This window comes from Grampus griseus (assembly GCF_964374135.1).
Source record: "Grampus griseus genome assembly, chromosome: 8".
In the NCBI taxonomy this organism is placed as follows: Eukaryota; Metazoa; Chordata; class Mammalia; order Artiodactyla; family Delphinidae; genus Grampus; species Grampus griseus.
The window spans coordinates 84,700,457-84,718,488 of NC_139002.1; the positions used below are offsets into that span (position 1 = coordinate 84,700,457).

General features: G+C 40.5%; 1 long non-coding RNA gene across 1 annotated transcript in view; it reads right to left on the reverse strand.

Moving 5' to 3' along the window:
- LOC309826670 overlaps window positions 1-18,032 on the reverse strand; it is a 91,823-nt gene that overhangs the window by 33,460 nt on the left and 40,331 nt on the right. The window contains exon 2 of the long non-coding RNA XR_014297123.1: window positions 15,263-15,301. This is a non-coding gene — a long non-coding RNA (uncharacterized lncRNA). The remainder of the gene's footprint in view (window positions 1-15,262; window positions 15,302-18,032) is intronic.

Genomic DNA, 18,032 nt, shown 5'->3' on the forward strand with positions numbered 1-18,032 from the left:
ACAGTTAACAGCCAGTTAAAGGCAGAACGAAGGCTAGAATCCAGTTCTTCTGATTGGACCAAATACAAATGAAGCAATATGACAAATGAGTACAATGATTACATGTACTTAGTAGCCATGTATCCATAATTTCCTTTCCTCCCTCCTCCAGTCCTTAGTGAAAGAGGTATGGCATTTGAATGCAAATTGCAGGGGGTGTGGGCAGGTGATATTTTGCATCGATCTTTGAAGAGAGCCTGCTAAACATACTCTGTGGGACACTCAACTGTAGAGGTCTAAATGTTATTGAAGAAAAGGAAGGAAAGATGCAAGGGAGGGAGGGAAGGACAGAAGGACAGAGGGAGGAGAGAGAAAGAGAGAGAGAGAAAGCTGAAATTTTTAACCTCAAATTACATTGTTGAAAATGAACAAATTTGGACCCTATGTGAACCTTAATGTGATGCCTCCTTTGCTTTACTAGGTTATAAATGATATGAAATTTGTGTGAAAACTTTTAATATTTCAATTCCTAAGTCTAAGAATCTAATTTTATAATCTTTTCTACATTTTTCTAGTCTTCCAATTCTAGTAATTTTCTAATATCAAGAAAGAAACGGATTATGAATTCAGAAATAGGTAACCAATGAAAACAGAGATGATAAATGCAAGCTATTATGATTTGAGCTCTAGTATTCCCTTCCCAAATGATATTTCAACCCTAGAGGCTTCTCAACCCATGCCCCAATCCACTGACATTTATTTTTAACTCTCCTTTACAAACCCATTCCGATACAAATTTAGAGAAAAATCTATGTAAAAGATTTCAAATTGTTATTCATCTCACAGTAACATGTTTGACTAAATTCAAGTTCTCAGGAAAAGGCAACACTGAGTGAAGTCTTCCATGCAAACTTACATCTCCAAGCTTTCAAAAAAAAAAGAATGCTTATGTCAACAGATACAATTTTACGTGAGAAACAAACAGCTTTCATGCACATTTACACCCACCAACAGAGAAAACAATCTAGCCTAGAGCAACCTACTTTTCCTAAAATTATGGGTACCCTATGCAAGTTGAAAATGTCTGTTTGAAAGCTTTAAAGCCAGAATTAATTTTGTTTGTTTTAAGATAGCCACCAAGTATCTTTCCTCTTAACAGGAAATTAGTTCTTTGGATCTGGGCACATTGCAACTTTGAAGTTTGGATAGATCAATTGCCTCTCTTTCTGTATTTCATGCTCCCACACTCAAAATGGCTGGCTCAATTTAGAGAACATTTTCCTCCAAACACCCCTCATTGTAAAGCACAGTGCGACTGCTCAAAAAGTTATGAGTCATGGAAAAGAGGAGGTTATAAAGCCTTTCTCCTCTAAACTAAATAAAAGCATTTACTGCCAACCACAGGAGAGGAAAGTCAAATCAGTCCTCCTGCAAGCCAATGAATCAGTTCTATAGCCTCCCACAAGATTCTTCTCAAATAATTTGCAAAAGAATTAGCACAGCCTTCACCAAAGGAGTTGAAAAAACATCCCACTGTGTTTCTATAATTCACTGATGAATTTATGAGAGTTGATAATTTTCTTGTCAACAGAAAGATCCAACTTCACTCTTTTCCAATTCAGTTTTGTATGTAAGTGATACCTTGCAGTTTAAATAATAAACCTTAATCAAGTAATGAAATAAGGTAACCCCTGGCATTTTACTATGTCATAAACAAATTCAACCCCACCACATCCCCAGACTATCTCAGGACCAATGTATACTCAGTCCACAGCCAAGGGATTCGTGGGCCTTTAATCCCGTCAGGCTGGGGAGAAAAGAGGAAGAGAGACAATGAATGGTCCAAGCCTTCTCTTTCCCCCATGCCTTTCTCCAGTGTTTTCCGCCAAGAAAGCAAAGGAGTTTTTCAAACATTTTCACGATAGTAATCTATTCACAGGGACCCAAAAGAAAGTAAGAGTCCATGATTCTTCTTAATATAGAGAAATAAATACTACCACTAGCTACTACTAGGTGAGTGCCTCTTCCACAGAGGTAAGCATTTATTTGTTTGTTTGTTTTTGCTAAGTTGTTCATTTTTTAAATATAAATTTATTTATTTATTTTTGGCTGTGTTGGGTCTTCGGTTGCTGCACACGGGCTTCCTCTAGTTGTGGCGAGCGGGGGCTACTTCTCATTGCGGTGGCTTTTCTTGTGGAGCAGGGGCTCCAGGCGCACGGGCTTCAGTAGTTGTGGCACATGGGCTCAGTAGTTGTGGCTTGCGGGCTCTAGAGCGCAAGCTCAGTAGTTGTGGTACACGGGCTTAGTTGCTCCGCGGCATGTGGGATCTTCCCGGACCAAGGCTCGAACCCGTGTCCCCTGCACTGGCAGGCTGATTCTTAACCACTGCACCACCAGGGAAGTCCAGCATTTATTATTTACCTAGTTTTCCACTCAAAGGCTATCCCCACCCCGACCCCTACCTCCATCCCAACCCCCAGCCGCATCACCCAGTCCACTGCCAGGGCAGAAGGCAGCACGCACTGATCTGACTTGTAACGTGGCTCCTGGAAAGTAGTGCGTCAGGTGACCAATCACGAGCCGCCCTCTAGCGGTGCCTCGACAGTTCCTCTGAAGACCACAACTTGGGGTAAGTGGTAGAGGCAGGTGGCTCAGGCATGTGCCAACTGACACCACGCTAAATTCACCTGTGGGCTCTCCCATCAGTTCCACCTGTCACACACGTGGATGGGGGGTGGTGCATGTTTCACCTGAAAGACAGTGCCTGACATTGACAAATCAAATTCCAGGAATCTCAGGCCCAGTTGGTGTCCACATCAAGAAGCACCCACTTTTTTAGGAACATCCTCAGATCACAGCAAAATATTAGGGGTGAATGAGTTGGTGGAAAAGAAGGGCCTAGACTTTCCCCTGCTTGGGCCCACTCCATCCTTCAAAGCTCTAGAGAGGATTTGATTATCCATTTTGTGTTAATATTTATTTACACACCCAACACTGCAACACATGTTGTCTTCCAAAAACTCCTTAGGCAAATGGTAGTTTTCCATCATATCACAAGGTTATGCCGATGTCACTGGTAACTGTGGCACCCTACGATTTTGCACATATATATTCCTTTTATAAGCATTACATTCAATTTTGAAAAGCTTACCTACCTGAGGTCCAGATCTGGATTCCTCCCTCCAACTAGAAAAAGTAATAGAACTAGTAAATTTGTGTGTGTGTGTGTGTGCACGCACGTGTGTGTATATGTGTAGGAGAAGACTGTTAGGAATGGAAAATGAAAATTCTGGGAAAGACTAGTCGTTCAATCAACACAGCCCCCCTGGCCTAGGTTAAGAAATATCTTAGGTCTGAATGGTGCTTTACAAGCACAGCTTTATAGTTTATAAGCATATCTGTTTCTTCACAAGAAGCCTCATTTTGCCTAAAACTACCAAGATGTGCCGTGGTTTAGTACAAGTTGTAAACAGAATCCTATACCCAAGTACCATGCTTCTTCAGGCAGTTTGCACTGTGAGTAGATCTTTATCCCCCGACATTCACAAATGTGGGAGAGAGCTGGGAGAAATCTTATGACCCTAAAGAGTCTTAAAGTCTCTAAGCCAAAGTAAACAGGCCAAATGTGCTAATCATCAGACAAGTGTAGAAGGCTGAGACCTCCACTCAGAGCTTTATGAAGATATTCTCAAGTTCCCTTTATCGCACGTAGGATTTTCAAGATATGAAATTCACTAAGGCACAAACGGAATAGAATCGCGTTGGTATAATCCTCACATATTTCTGCCAGCTGGGATCCTGGATGTTGAGATGTGACCGCCTCTCCATGGGCCTGAAACCACCAATCTGTTTCACCGGGGTCGCTGCACAGCCATCAGATGGGAGACACTATGTGGTCACTACCCTAACAAAAAGATCCAAAGCACCGACGTCTAGGGAAAAGGCTACAGCTCCCATTTCCAGTCTCCCGAGCCACCCCAGTCCCTCTGCGATGGAGTATCAATAGAGAGACCAAATGAATTGTTCACTTAATTGTGCTGTGCAAGCTGAATAATTGCACGCTTTCCAGAAAGGCTTTGTAACCAGTGAGATGGCACTGGATCTGCCAAAACCTTTACCTTGAAGCCAACATCCTTTCTTTCTCCAGGCTCTCTCCTATCACAAATAATGGCAATCCTGGTATTATTTCCAGAGAAGGCAAAACCATGGCAGGAACATCAAAAATCATGTCTTTCAAAATGGAAAGATTTCCATGAAGCTGCTGCTGAGAACTGCTATCTCCACATATGCCAATGGGAAACCTTTAGTCACAAACCCGGATTTAGTGCATTACACACTGAAACAGCCAACAAATGGCAACATGAATCTACCTTTAGGGTGAGCAGAATTGGTCCATTAAATATAATGACCACATTTGAAAGAGGATACAAGAAATGTGATGAGGTAAAGGCTTCAAAGACATGGTTCAACATTGAGAAGTCTGATCTCAATTTTGGAGATCCATTGGAGACCCTGATCTCCAGCCATCCACCCCTCTTCCCAGAGGCAACCACTGTTTCTTGTTTCCTTCCAGACCAGAGATCTAAATATTTTGTATACTCTATTTTATAATAATTTTCCTTCAATATGTTCTTGCCTATTTACTACCTTGTTTTTATCTCTTGCAACAGTTTTTCATTAATAATAATCAGGGTCTTTTCTCCTGGATAGGTCTATGTTTATATAGTTTGAGATTCTCCAATTGGCGGTTTCTTCTCAGATGCGATAATCCCCCATGATACAGTTTAATCAACATGTCTCACTAACAGGATTAGGACTTTAGAAAAAGCAGTATGCATCAGGATCTGACAAGAATGCAAAGTTGCTATTTTTCTGCAAATATCCTTCAAAACACCAAGAGATTTAAAACAAGTAGAAAATACAGTGTGGAGCAGCCACCAAACCAAAGTTCTAAGCGGGTTTAAGTTTTGACAGGACAGTGTTATCCTGATTCAAGCGCCAGCTGGCTTGGATGTTGAAACATCAACCGCTTCTGATTTTTCAGGTTTAGATTGGTCCAGAGCGATACAGTTCTGCTTCTCAAAAGTTTGGTTTATACCACTTTGCTTTTACAAAAGACCTACATTCGTACATGTTTGCACTAATCAAAAGAAATCGGAAAAGGATTTTCGTTTTTATGAAAAAGAGAAAACAGCGTTCAGCATTTGCTCTGCAGGCAGCTGTTACAGAGGCAGCTCGAACCCTAAGCAGGGAGAGTGGCACCTCCAAGCTCCTTCCCCAGGAAATACACTGGGCATCTCAGCGTCAAGCTGCCACAGCTCTGAACTGTGCCTGTGCTTTATCTCAGTTTATTTTGTGCATCCATTAGCAACATGTGTCCTAAGTTAATTACTCCTTCACGTTCAGCCATTTCAGCTCAGGAAGGGTTTCATAGGAACGCTCTACTTTCTGTATTGGCCTGAGTGTTTAGAAGTGGGAAAGAGATGATGGATGCTGGGAGGGAAGCTAAGCAGGGTGCCACCCACAGTCGGAGAGGCCTTCCAAAGAGTCCTTGCTATGAGAATACCCAAAAGGAAGGTAACATGCACATTTCAAACACTCTAGGTGAATTTTTTTTCCTTCCCAAATCCAACTGAGGCTACGGATAGTTAGAGAGGAAAAAAAAAAGACCTAGGTTCTAGTTCTGGTTTTGTCATGAATTCAATGTACCCTTGGCCTAATCACCTTCAATTCACTCTCCCCATTTATAAAATGAGGACCTTGGCCGTGATGAGCTCTGAAGCCCTTTTCACCTTTAACCTTCTCAATCCAAGATGCAATTTCTATCCATATATTGACTTATATGCCTGTCATATGGGCATAATTTTTTTTTATTTCCCACAAATTTATTTGCCATGAAACAACAAATTTTGCATAAGTATTTTAAAATCCTCATCAGGGAAAAGAAGTGACACTAGTGGAGAGCTGTCACTTTGAAGATGTCCATCATCCATCCCCCCTCCTTGGCAGCACCTAGGTTTCTTTAGGGGGAAGTATTTATGTACAACTTGGGGGGAGATAAGTTCAAGTGTCTATCGCCTCTCCCAGTACAAAAGCTTAAGAGGAAACTGGAAGTTCCTTCTGCCAAATTCTCCTCTCATAAATCAATACATCCATAGGATGGACATGTGACCCATCAAATTTTCCCCCTCAGACTCTGAATCTGTAGAACAACGCAAGAACAAGAGAAACAGCTGGAGTTCATTCACTCCAGAACTGATACCCAGGCAAGACTATTGAGTAATTCCTGCTACAAGGCTATTGTTTCATTCTGAAGTTTTCCCTTCAATTCTACAAACGACCCTGTATCCTCCCAATAAATTCTTTTTTCTGTTTAAGTTGGTGGTTTGCTGCATAACAATCCACTCCAAAACTTAATGGCTTAAAATATTAACAATTTATTTACTCACAATTCTACAGATTGGCAATTTGGGTAGGGCTCAGCTGGGATGGCGTATCTGTGCTCCATGTGGTACCAGCTGGATTCATTTAAACATCTGCAGTCAGTGGGTAGATCTGCTGGGGGCTGACTGACCCTGGATTGCCTCAATCACTCACTTATTCGGAAGCTGGCTGGAGTTATCAACTAGAACACCTCAGTTCTCCACGTGGCATCTCACCTTCCAGTACGCTAAACTGGAGAAATGTTCAGAGAGAACAAAAGCAGAAGCTGCAACTTCCCTTATATCACATTCTATTGGTCAGATACTTTTTTTTTTTTTAGTTTTTATTGGAGTATAGTTGCTTTGCAATGTTGTGTTAGTTTCTACTGTACAGCAAAGTGAATCAGCTATACATATACATATAGCCCCTCTTTTTTGGATTTCCTTCCCATTTAGGTCACCACAGAGCACTGAGTAGAGTTCCCTGAGCTATGCAGTAGGTTCTCATTAGTTACCTATTTTATACATAGTATCGATAGTGTATATATGTCAATCCCAACCTCCCAATTCATGCCATCCGCGCTTCCCCATCAGATAGTTTAAAACCAGCGCAGATTTAAGGGGTGGGAGAAGAGACTTCATCTGTTAATGGGAGGAGTGACAAAGAAACCTTCCCAAGTAAAGGTGCTACAGGGAGACATGATCCACTGGGAACCATTACTGTATGAACCTACCATGTTAGAGTTAGTTTCTGTGGCTTGCAACCTAAGAATGATAACTAATCCACCAATCAGTGGAATGTGACACGGAACACATTAGATTTGGGGGGCTTCAACCTTTAGGATATTTTCCCTGATTCTACATCACATATTAATGAGATTATTTGGAAAGAATATGGTGTCATGGTAGTGGGACTATAAGAAGAATGAATTTAAAGTGAAATTATCATGGTTCAAGTCCTGCCAGTTATTTAGCTGTGTAATTTTGAACCTACATAATCTCTGTGACTTCATTGACATATATGAATGAATAAATGAATGAAATGGGGGTGATAAGATTTGCCTGAGTTGCAAATATTGTTGGGGATATGAAACAGTGCAACTCTGTGAACCACAGGCAATCCTCACTGCACTGTCGTACAGGACCAAAAAATGATCATGCAAGTTGAGACTGTGCAAAACTGTCTTAATGGGAAACACTACAATTGTTTCCTGACCTTTAAAAATTTTTGTCAAAACATTAAAAACTCTCTCACTATTGGTTATAAATGTATAAGGATATGAGAAAAAGAATAAAACTGATGTTTGTTTAGTACACTATTATTTAAAGTATTATACTAAAAACACTAAAAATAAAGTGTCTTATTTATTTGTACAAAAATTATCAAGATTAGCTTGGGTGGTGCTTGCCTTCTTGTCATCATATAACTGACAAGCCAGCACCTTTTCTATGCCTTGGCAAATCGTCACACTGCTTTTTACGTTGGAAGCATCTGCTTCTTTTATTTTTTAATTTTATTTATTTATTTTTTATACAGCAGGTTCTTATTAGTTATCTATTTTATACATATTACTGTATATATGTCAATCCCAATCTCCTAATTCATCCCCCACCCCGCCCCCGGCTTTCGCCCCTTGGTGTCCATACGTTTGTTCTCTATATCTGTGTCTCTATTTCAGCCTTGGAAGTATCTGCTTCTAACATTTTATCCCTTGTGTTTTTAATGTCATGAAATATCTCCAAGAGTTCCTTTTATGTGAACTTTTTGCTGGTGTCACTTCCTCTAGGACATTTTTATCCTTTCATACAACCACCTTCCTCATTTATGTCAATAAATTTGCCTTCACTAAGTTCCTTCGGATGCATGTCTTTCAAAAGGCAGTAGTATCCACATTCCCACAATCCACTATTTCTTCTACTCTCCATTTATGTTTGATTCTAACTTCACTTTCAGCATTATTACTTTTGTTTCTTTGTTGCACTTTCATTTTTGTTGGATAATTCTCTTTTTAAGTTTCCATATTTGTAAAATGTCACATGTGTTTATCACTGGGAAACCAGGAAGCAACACAAGCATACACTTTGCTGTCTGTTTGTGAACTCAGTAACAGATGCATAGTAACAATCACTGAAAGAAGTGACAAGATTGGTCACTGATCATGATGTGCATCTGTCACTTATGTAGTGACCTGTGGACTAAAGAGCTAGCAGCAAAGTTTGTACCTTATGCAACTTCTCAGTGAATACATTGGTAGCTAAAATTTGAACTGTGTTGTTGGCAGACTGGTGTTATTTAAATTGCAGTAACGGAAATTTGTGCGTATCAGAACTATGCAGAGTGAGACCTTATTAAAGATTATGTTGAGTTTAATTATTGTCACAGTTGTTATTAAAGATAGAAAGACAGACCTCGGGGGCTTCCCTGGTGGCGCAGTGGTTAAGAATCCACCTGCCAGTGCAGGGGACACGGGTTCAAGCCCTGATCCGGGAAGATCCCACATGCCGCGGAGCAGCTAAGCCCATGCGCCACAACTACTGAGCCTGCACTCTAGAGCCTGCGAGCCACAATGACTGAAGCCTGGTCGCCTAGAGCCCGTGCTCCACAACAAGAAAAACCACCGCAATGAGAAGCCAGTGAACCTCAACAAAGAGTAGCCCCTGCTCGCCACAACTAGGGAAAGCCACGTGCAGCAACAAAGACCCAACGCAGCCAAAAAATAAACAAATAAATTTATAAAAATAAATAAATTAATTAATTTTTTTAGAAAAAGAAAGACCTCATTCTTACTGTATTAAAGAAGGAGTTCAATTTAACTCAAACACTACTAGGCTCCAACAGTTTTCATCTTTGCCACTGCAAGGTCAGCAGACTAGTACTAAATGCAAGCAAACAAGAGGGGAGGAGGGAGAACTGAAGAAACTACTGCGTTTTAACCTTTCCACATAGGCCTAGAGGAAAATAGAGCACACCAAACCCAAAGGTCATACAAAAGTAAGGAAAGATATTGTCCAAATTAAGTAGCTCTTTTTACTACTCTTTACTTCCAAGGCCAGAAGGAAAATGTTTCCATACAGCTTTCCAGGAATGTGGCTGGTAGTCTCCCAATATCCACTTTCTTTTCTTTCTTAGTAACAGAACACCAATTTTTGGCTGGTTATGCTGCTACCCAGAATATTTCCCAGTTTCCCTTGCAGCTAGTTGTGTCCACATGATTTAATACTGCCCAGTGAAATGTAAGTGAAAAGATTGAGGGGATTGGGGGGAACTCCTTAAAAGGAGCTTGTTCTATTAGGAGAAGCAACCTTTTGTCCTTCCTACCGTCTAGAATGTGGGCAAGATATTAGAAAGTCATGTTAAACTATGAGGCAATGTTGAGAATGGAAGCCAGGCGTTGGGATGGTGGAACATAAATACCGACGGAGCCTGAGTCCTACGTGGTGTTATGCAAACATCATACCCAGCTCTGGGCTGCTTCTCTCCACACGACTTTATGTGTATTTAAGCCACTCTTTCTTACCCACATCTGAATACAGTTCCTAACTGATAAAATGAATACTCTTATCTAGTCAATGGGCTATGTCAGTGACCCAAGCAACAGTGACTGACTTTTACACAACAAAGGTCCCAAATGAGTCAGAAACACATAGGCAAAACAGGACCCTCCACATGGCGTTGGACATTTAGGGGAACAAAACTTATGGTTGTTTTGTAAAGTCCTAAAACAGATTCAAATAATCAAAACTCAAACACAGACCTGGCTTAAGAACTGTTTGGACCAAAGAAAAGGGGGGAGGGATGAGAGGGAGGGAAAGTACTAGCTCACAGCAAGCTTGCTATGAATCAGAAAGTGTGGATGGGAACTAGAAGCCCCAAAATATAATTCGGTATAAGGCTGCCCTCATATGAGTGTCTAGAGGAAAACAAAGGAGGTCCTAGCTCAGTGCTAGTCTCACGTTGAAAAGGACATTTAACAAACAAAAGTAAATTGAGGTGACAGCAACCAAGGTGTCTGGACTCTCCATTTTGTGAAGGATGGGAGGAAGAACTGGAGTTATGCACCTGGGGGCAAAGAAGACAGAGAAGAGATATGACTGGTGTTTCAAATACGTGAAGTGCTATCTTGTAGAAGAGAACTTTGCTTTAATCTGCATGGTTTCAAGCATTAGAACCAATGAGTGAAATAAAAATAAAACATATTTCAACTTAATAAAAGAAAAAACCTTCTGAGAATTAGAACTTTCGAAAACTGGAATGCACCACTTTGTAAGGTAGTGCGTTCTTTGACATGGTAGTGGATTGTTTTAAAAGTAGGGACGATAATGGAATTCAGGACTTCTTCTGAAACTCAGGATAGGAAATAAAACACTGTTGTATCTTGGGCTTCCCTGGTGGCGCAGTGGTTGAGAGTCTGCCTGCCGATGCAGGGGACATGGGTTCGTGCCCCGGTCCGGGAGGATCCCAAGTGCCGCGGAGCAGCTGGGCCCGTGAGCCATGGCCGCTGAGCCTGCGCGTCCGGAGCCTGTGCGTCCGGAGCCTGTGCTCCGCAGCGGGAGAGGCCACAACAGTGAGAAGGCCCGCGTACCGCAAAAAACAAACAAACAAACAAAAAAACACTGTTGTATCTTGAAATCCTTGAAAAAATGAAGTGATTTTGATTCTAAGGTGACTATCAATGAAGAATAAAGAGGAAGGGAGCTCTGCATCGGATGGGAAACCAACCAGGCACCCCTTCTATTCTCACTGTGCTATTAATACTGCTATTAATAATTAGTATTTTCCTGTTACGTGTGAAGTAGTTAATAGGCAATGATGCAGGTGTTGAACAAATGTTTCCTGAGGAAAATCATAATGATTGTAGTGGCCAGAACTCTTCCAACAAGCTCAGAATAGTCTGGGGATAAAATAAGAAATTCAATGGCAGGGGTAATCTCATTTCAGGCTCAAACAATAGGGTCAGAATCTTTCTCCATCTCTTGGATCAATTTTCTCCGAGCTGGCTTCAATCTCAGGCAGACTCTTACCATGTAGAAGCCCAGACCGCCTCTGTCAGCTTCATACTTCATTCCCTATAGAAATTTCAATGGGGCTTCCCTGGTGGCTCAGTGATTAAGAATCCGCCTGCCAATGCAGGGGACATTGGTTCGATCCCTGGTCCGGGAGGATCCCACATGCCGTGGAGCAACTAAACCCGTGCACCACGACTACTGAGCCTGTGCTCTAGAGCCCGCGAGCCACAACTACTGAGCCCGCGTGCCTAGAGCCAGTGCTCCGCAACAAGAGAAGCCACCGCAGTGAAAAGCCTGTGCACCGCAATGAAGAGTAGCCCCCACTTGCCGCAACTAGACAAAGCCGCTCGCAGCAACGAAGACCCAACACAGCCAAAAATAATAAATAAATAAAATTTTTTAAAAAAAGAAATTTCAATGGACAGAGAACTCCTTTTACTCAAAAGTCTTACAGTTGACTTGGACTAACCCGGCTTCAAACACAGCCCATTGTTTACCCAATTACTGTGGGCTTTGGCCAGGCTTGGGTCACATGAACTGAGAATAGGGCAGGGGTGGTTTCCACAAGGAAAAGAAACTTCTGATGTAAGGATGCTGTGAAGTTAAAAATAATAAATGGCCACTACAATGACAACAATGAATGTGGTAGATTTTTTTAATGGCAACTTCAGTGGAATTCGGGGCCTATTCTGAATCTCAAAATAGGAAATAGAAACACTGTTTTATCTAAAAATCCATGAGAATACGAAGTGAATTTGATTCTACGACTTAATCTAAAATCCTAATACTCAGGCAAATAATAATTTTAACATGTCTGTCTTTTCACCAATTCCCTCTTTTTTTCTTAAGATGCCTCTGTTCACAGACAGCCTCATCACACAAAGTAATAGCAAACGAAGAGAAAAGCATAAAATGTTTACTGAAGTGGATGAAGTCACGGCATGTAAAGAAAAATTATTCATTAATAGCTGAAAAAAATTCTTCTCTATATTTAATATTTAGGTGACATATTTCCATTTCAAGTGAAGTAGACATTATAGTCATGAACAGCAAACAGAAACACAAACTCCATTTATTTGTAAAATAAACTCATTTTCTTTTCATATCAATGCAAAAAATGACCCGATGCCATATGTTCCATCTGCCATGATTCTAAGACAGCAAAGCTATACAATTTCTAGATCATTAACTTGTCTTCCTATTTTTCCATGTCTTATGGTTCTGCTAGGTAAGTGTTCGTTCATTCACTTTGCTAATGCTACCTTTTATAGGTTTGGTATTTCATTTGCTCAATTACTCCATGCAAAACTGCAGCAGCCAGTGAGTGCGTGTGTGGGAAAGAAAAGGACCCACCCCACAGTTTCTCTAAAAGAACAAGAACTCAAGACTACACTTCCAATGGTTTCAAACAAAAGGGGGTTTTGTCTTTTGCTAGTCTCAAGTTTGAAAAAGGCATCTATACCCCCTCATTTTATATCATTGGAGCCAGGTTGAATGCCACAGTATTCAGGACAGCACAGTGGTACAACATAGCAGCATGTCAGCTCTGTAAGTAGTGGGTGGCAAGATGGGGAACAGGAAAGTGTCCCTATAGTCACATGGGAATCATGGAAGGGTCAATGGAAGGGAACAGGAGCAATCATGGGTCCATAGGTTATCTGCATAAACTCAGAGAAGTAGAATTCTGCAAATAAATCCCAAAATTAGACCTGAAAAATATAATTCAGGGTCATTGCAATGATACAAGAGAGAGAGATCCTGAGGTTAAAGCAGCTGTGTATCATCCCTGAGTTTTCCATTTTTATTACATTGCTTAGCTATCCACAGAGTTTTCTTTGGGCCAGTTTAATCTATTCAAAATGGCTGCATGAGACTGAGACCATTATGAAAAAACTGTGCTCAACTTCTGAGACAAGCTGTAGAATTCACACTAAATAGCCCAGTCTATGTGACTTAGAATATAAAGTCATCAGTAGATGCTTACCCAAGAAATCAAACAGGAACTGGTATACAAGCTGCACACGAAACATGTTAAGAGGATGAAGGAGCAAAGTAGTAACAAGAGGTTTAAGAGAACGCAGCAACTCATGACAGGTACATGCTTACACAATTAAATTTACTACTTCTTTTTTGGAGATAAACTCAGGAGTTTATAAAATGAACAGACATAATAATAACTACAAAAACGCCATCATGATTTATTGAGCATGAATAAATCATTTAAAAAATCCAGCATTGGGGGACCTCATTGAGTTCTTTCTATAAGTAGGCACTAATAGCATCTCCAGTTTATAGAAGAAAGTGGATCTCTGAGAATTCTGTGTAATTTCTTTAAAATCACACAACTAGCAAAGGCAGAGCGAGGATTTTAACTCTGCCAGTCTGATTCCCAATTCTGTGCTTCTAACCACCAGTGCTTTTTTCTTAAGCACTTCGCATGAACTCACTCATTCAAGTCTCATAACAATCCCAATAAAGTGGAAATTATTATTTCTGTTTTTCTAATGAGAAAATCAAGACAATAAATCATTTGTTCTAGGTCACACGGCTGGCCAGTGGCAGAGCCACGACTGGAACTCATGTCTGTCTGACATTAGAGCTCACCTTCATAGATAATGTCACAGGCTGCTACTTGCCCATCAAAATCTATTCTCCTCTTCTTCCTGGGTATGAGTCTGCTTAGCCAAAAACTACACTTCTGCGCTTCCTTTGCAGTTATGTATGACCATTTGACTAAGTTCTCACCAAAGGAACATGAGTGGAAGTGATGTGTGCAACTTCTGAGTCAAAAGGAACTCCGTGGTCACAGACCTCCTCTTTCTCTTTCTCATGAACTGGACCTCAGAATAGCAGGGGCAAAGCTTCAATCATACAGACAAGGACTATATCCTAAGGGATGACAAAGTGCAAAAGTTGGAGGAGGGACTTCCCTGGCAGTCCAGGGGGTGCAGGTTGGATCCCTGGTCAGGGACCTAAGGTCTCACATGCGTCGAGGCCAAAAAGTCAAAATATAAAATAGAAGCAACATTGTAACAAATTCAATAAAAGATTTTAAAAGTGGTCCACACCTAGAGAGTGTCATACTGAGTGAAGTAAGTCAGACACAGAGAGGGAAATATCGTATGATATCGCTTATAGGCAGAATCTAAAAAGAAATGATACAAATGAACATATTTACAAAACAGAAACAGACTCACAGACTTAGAGAATGAACTTATGGTTACCGGAGTGAGGTGGGTGTGTGTGCAGGGAGGCTGGAGGGAGGGATAGTTAGGGAGTCTGGGATTGACATATACACACTGCTATAATTTAAAAGCATAACCAACAAGGACCTACTGTGTAGCACAGGGAGCTCTGCTCAATGTTACGTGGCAGCCTGGATGGGAGAGGAGTCTGGGGGAGAATGGATACATGTATATGTATGGCTGAGTCGCTTTGCTATGCACCTGAAACTATCACAACATTGTTAATCGGATATACTCCAATATAAAATAAAAAGTTAAAATAAAATGGATAAATAATTTGTGGTTAAAAAAAAAAGTGGTCCACATCAAAAAAAAAGAGACTTTCAGAAAAAAAAAAAGTTGGAGGAGCCCAATTTCCTGAATGACTGTATAAAGCACAGCTGCCCCATATATCTGGACCACCTTGGAACCGTTATATGAGAGAGAAACAAATTTCTACATTGCTAAACCACTGTACTTTTAGAGTGTCTTGTTACAGCAGCTTAGCTGAACTCTAATATAGTCAGCAAGTACTATCACACAAGCAAGGAAAAGATGCCACAGACTTAGATAAGAAGGCAGGCATGAGGGTGTGAGGGAATCAGTGAGACTAATATTCGAATTACTTACCCTTTCTACGAAATCTCCATTGTAGAATATTCTTCATTCCTAAAGACAAAAAAAAGTATTCTGAACAAAAGATACCTGTAAAACATCATCTAATGAAAAGAGCAAAACAAGACAAAAACAACAACCTGGAATGTAACAGCAAGTACTGGGAAAGTGGTGAGATTTTCATTTCTTGTTTCTACACTGCTTTATGACACTTCAGCTGACTAAGAATCTTTTTGAAATGATATCTAAATTGGCTCTCTGTAGAATTCATTAGAACAACCAAGCTAGAATCCATTAGAACGTAAGAAAACAAAATCCCCTTTAAAACAGGTGTACTGAAATGAGCCCAAATCATAATACTGTAACATACTAAGTCAGTATATCTGGACATCACTTCAATTATCTTCATTTCATCTCTACATTGTGTGTTGCCTCTCTTGGACGTGTTGTTCTGGGTCATACAATGCAACCTCCTTTGTCATCTCTTTGAAAGATATCAGGAAATATTGTAGGGGCCAATCTTCAATTATACACCCATCCCCTGAGTCTGTGGTTACCCAAAGAACCCATGGGATCTTCCAACTGAATCTGAGAAACCTTAAGTTTTAATTTTTTAAAGTAAAAAAAAAGCATTCCTGTGGAAAGTAGTTTTCATATATTTAAAGATCCACTAAAATGATCATAACGTTTAACTCCACATCTGGGTGCTTATTTTAAAGAAATGATAAAAAGTATTATATTTGTGAAGATGTTCACTGAAGCATATTTTCAAAAGGGGAGAAAACTGTAAACCAAATATAAAACAGCAGTGAAAAAATAGTTAAATAAATGATGGTTCATCCCTAGGGGAAACACAAGGCTGATATTTAAAAACAAATCCAGGGCTTCCCTGGTGGCGCAGTGGTTGAGAATCTGCCGGCTAATGCAGGGGACACGGGTTCGAGCCCTGGTGTGGGAGGATCCCATATGCCGCGGAGCAGCTAGGCCCGTGAGCCACAACTACTGAGCCTGCGCGTCTGGAGCCTGTGTTCCGCAACAAGAGAGGCCATGATAGTGAGAGGCCCGCGCACCGCGATGAAGAGTGGCCCCCACTTGCCACAACTAGAGAAAGCCCTCACACAGAAACGAAGACCCAACACAGCAAAAATAAATTAATTAATTAATAAACTCCTACCCCCAACATCTAAAAAAAAAAAACTATTAAAAACAAATCCAAAGCAAAGGTACTGAGAAATAAATCAAACCTTTCCTGTTATCTTTCAAAGAGATAACAAACATTTGCTTTGGATGATCCAGAAGAACATGTCCAAAGGAGGCAACATACAGTGTAGGGATTACAGATTCTGCAAGTTAAATGATATCATGGAGAAGCAAACAGACAAATTCAAATTGGGTACTTTTACCGGGCAGTTGACCAGGGTTTTCAACAAGTTAATGGCATTTTTAAAAAAGTGAGTCTGTTGTAGATTAAAATAATGTTGAGATGTAACAACCATTGCAATGTATAGATCATTATTTGTATCCTGGTGTGTATGAATCAAGATTAAAGAAAGACATTTTTGAAATAATGAGGGAAATCTGAATATGACTGGATTATATGTAATATCAAGGAATTACTGCTAATTTTGTTAGGTATCATAATGGTACTATAGTTGCATAAGAAAATATGTAGAAAATATTTTCTAGAAATGCATAACGAAGTATGTAGGGGTGAAAAGACATAAGGACTGGAACTTGCTTTAAAATACTTCAGTCCCAATAACAGCCATAACAACAAAACACAAAACACACAAGAGTACAAGTTCTGCAGTAGCCTGCCTGAGTAGGTCCAATTTGTATCCAACACTTACTACTTATATGACCTAAGGCAAGTAACTTAACTTCCCAATGCCTTGGGTTCCTCTTCTGTTTACTAGTGATACCAATCACGTCTCTTGTCTTAGGTTATTGTGAAGATCATATGAGATGAGCTCCGTAAAGACCTCAGCACGACATGTTAGCTATTATTATCATCACTATTAACCAGTATGCTCTTCACTCATCTAGGACCCCAAACCCCACTCACCAAAAACACTTAATCCCTTGAAATCTCTCCTCTGTCTTTCTCTCCAGGTCTTGGCTCCTTCTTATTCCCTCCCTCCCTAGCCTGTTTCCTTCTTCAGGATATAGAGCCTCTGCTTTTTTTTTTTTTTTTTTGTGGTATGCGGGCCTCTCACTGTTGTGGCCTCTCCCATTGCGGAGCACAGGCTCTGGACGCGCAGGCTCAGCGGCCGTGGCTCACGGGCCCAGCTGCTCTGAGGCATGTGGGATTTTCCCGGACCGGTGCACGAACCCGCGTCCCCTGCATCGGCAGGCAGACTCTCAACCACTGCGCCACCAGGGAACCCCGAGCCTCTGCTTTAATTGTTAACAATGAACTAACATTTAATTAATTTTTAAAGTGATTTTCTTTTTAAAAACTAAATTAGGAAAACTATGGAACAACATGGAAATCAAGAGAATACAAAATTAACTGGTAAAATTACACCCAGATATAAACATGGAAAAGGATCAAAGGAAAAGTAGAATGTATAAATGTAGACGTTCTAGTAAATCACTTATACCTAGGGATTTCTGTCATTAGGTTCAAGCAAGAAATTTTTTTAAAAAAATGCAAACTCCACAGAGACTCCACCTAAGAGACCCTAAGAACAACTGAATAATACGTGTGTGTGTGTGTGTGTGTGTGTGTGTGTGTGTGTTTCGATGGAGGCATGTTTGGCTGTTATTGGCAAATCTAGAGTAC